Source organism: Pteropus medius, unplaced genomic scaffold (assembly GCF_902729225.1).
Source record: "Pteropus medius unplaced genomic scaffold, Ma_sr-lr_union100, whole genome shotgun sequence".
Taxonomy (NCBI): Eukaryota; Metazoa; Chordata; class Mammalia; order Chiroptera; family Pteropodidae; genus Pteropus; species Pteropus medius.
This window is the reverse complement of record NW_024349803.1, coordinates 3,901,529-3,903,823: the sequence shown is the minus strand read 5'-3', so window position 1 is coordinate 3,903,823 and position 2,295 is coordinate 3,901,529. Positions and strand designations below refer to the sequence as shown.

The window sequence follows — 2,295 nt, the reverse complement described above, 5'->3', positions numbered from 1 at the left end:
GCTCTGGATGGGGCCCAATATTATGCATTTCTAACAAGTGCCAGGCGATACTGAGGCTGTTGGTCCACGGACCATACTTTAGGTATCAAGAGGTTAAAACCCTTACCACAGAGGAAATGCTTTTATTATTATGAAGAAAAGGGTAGAGACTGAAGGGCAGGAAAACAAAAGTAGTCTAGTTTGAGAGTCTTGTCTTCCAAACACAGTCACAACCATGGACCCTGGACCATGGTTATCTGCTCTCCTGGGTGTGGGCAGGTGTGGGCAAGGAAGTATGTTACCTTTAAGAAGGGAGTGGCCCACTCTGGATGCTTGGGGTGGCGGGTTGAGGGAAGGGAGCTCTGATAGTTTTCTTGGAGTTACTTATTCATTTCAATGCATCTGATCCAACGTATTTCATTTCAATGCATCTGATCCAATGTATTTCAGTCATCGTTCATACCTGGTTTAATGATCAGTTAATTTAGATAATATATATATTTTGGATACTATATTATGGTAGACGTTACTTTCCAGTGGCTACTTTTAAGTTGTTAGTCTTAAAATAAACCAAATCCTTCTCAAAAGTTCTCTTGACTCTTTTTAAAAAATGTTTTATTCTTTATCTAAGACCTTCTCATGGACCTTATTATTAAATTTTCTCCTCTATCTCATTATGGATATTGGTGCAAAGACTTATTGAAACATTTCTTAGTTTTTTAATTGCGACAATAATAACTATGACAGAGCTGGTTTTCAGCAATCTGCATTGCTCCAGTGTGAAGTTGAGTATGAACCACGCCTGGGTAGCGAAGGACGAGATGTTACAAACTGAAAGGCAGTGGTGAGCCAGATGTTGCATCATGGTAACTGTGGCACCATGGCCCCCTGAAAAACAACAATCTGTGAGGTTCGCACTGTGGGCATCTATGTCAAAGGAGGCTCTAAGCATATGAAGCCTTTGACGTTGTGAGAACAGATTCTAGAGCCAGATTGCTTGGATTCCAATCTAGACAATGGCTGGGCGACCTCGAGCTAGTTATCCTACTTCCCTGACCCTCATTTTTCTCATCTATAAAATGGGAGTAAAAATAGTACATACCTGGTAGGGTTATTGTCAAGACTAATTGAGTTAATCCACAGTGAAGTTTAGAACCCCACATACAGTAATCATCAAATAAAAATAAAATTTGAAAACCCTGCTAGGCTAGTGTCCAACCAAATGATGGTTTTTACCAAAAATTAGTGAAAATGTGTAAAAGTAGAAAGAAGCATAGGCAGGTTGTGGAAACTCAAACAAATAATAGGAGAAATAATAAATCAGGCTGAGGGGAAGTATATCAATCTGCAATTTATTTTTGAATTTTAGTCTCACCATGAATCAAACTGTTGTTGTGAAACTTGATATCATTAAATTGGTGAATATTTATTGACAATCTGCTTTAGTTCTCCTAGGGAAAATCCATCATGATTAGTCTATAGCCATGCCACCCTGAACATACCCGATCTTGTCTGATCTTGAAGCTAAGCAGGGTTGGGCCTGGTTAGTACTTGGATGGGAGACCACCTAAGAATACCAGGTGTTGTAGGGGTTTAAAAAAAAAATTTATCATGATTTAATACTTCACTCAGTTTCCATTTAAAGCTTTTCTAAAAGAGAATTCGGTTCACTTGATGTTTGACTAAATATTTGAGATGTTTGAAAAAGCCAGGTTAACTCAAAATGGATTAAAAACTTAAAGGTTAAACCTGATATCATAAAACTCCCAGAAGAAAACATAGGCAGTAAACTCTCTGACATTGCTCTTAGCAATACCTTTTTAGATATGTCTCCTCAGGCAAGGGAAACAAAAGGAAAAAATAAACAAAAGGGATTACATCAAACTAAAAAGTTTTTGTACAGCAAAGGAAAGCATCAACAAAGCAAAAAGACAAACTACTGAATAAGAGAAGATATTTGTCAATGATACATCCAATAAGGGGTTAATATACAAAATATATAAAGAACTCACACAGCTTAACACCAAGAAGACAAATAGTCTGATTAATAAATGGGCAGAGGACCTGAATAGACAGATTTCCAAAGACATACAGATGGCCAATACACATATGAAAAGATGCTCAACATCACTAATCATTAGAGAAGTGCAAATTAAAACCACAATGAGATACCACCTCATACCTAGCAGAATGGCTGTCACCAATAAATCAACAAACATGTGTTGATGAGGATGTAGAAAAAAGGAAACCCTCATACATTGTTGGTGGGATTGAAAATTGGTGCAGCCGCTATGGAAAAACAGTATGGAGTTTCAT

At 37.4% G+C, this 2,295-nt stretch overlaps 1 pseudogene; it reads left to right on the top strand.

Moving 5' to 3' along the window:
• Window positions 1–1,453: 1,453 nt before the first annotated feature.
• On the top strand, window positions 1,454–1,571 carry LOC120582550 (uncharacterized; annotated as a pseudogene).
• The last annotated feature ends 724 nt before the right edge of the window (window positions 1,572–2,295 follow it).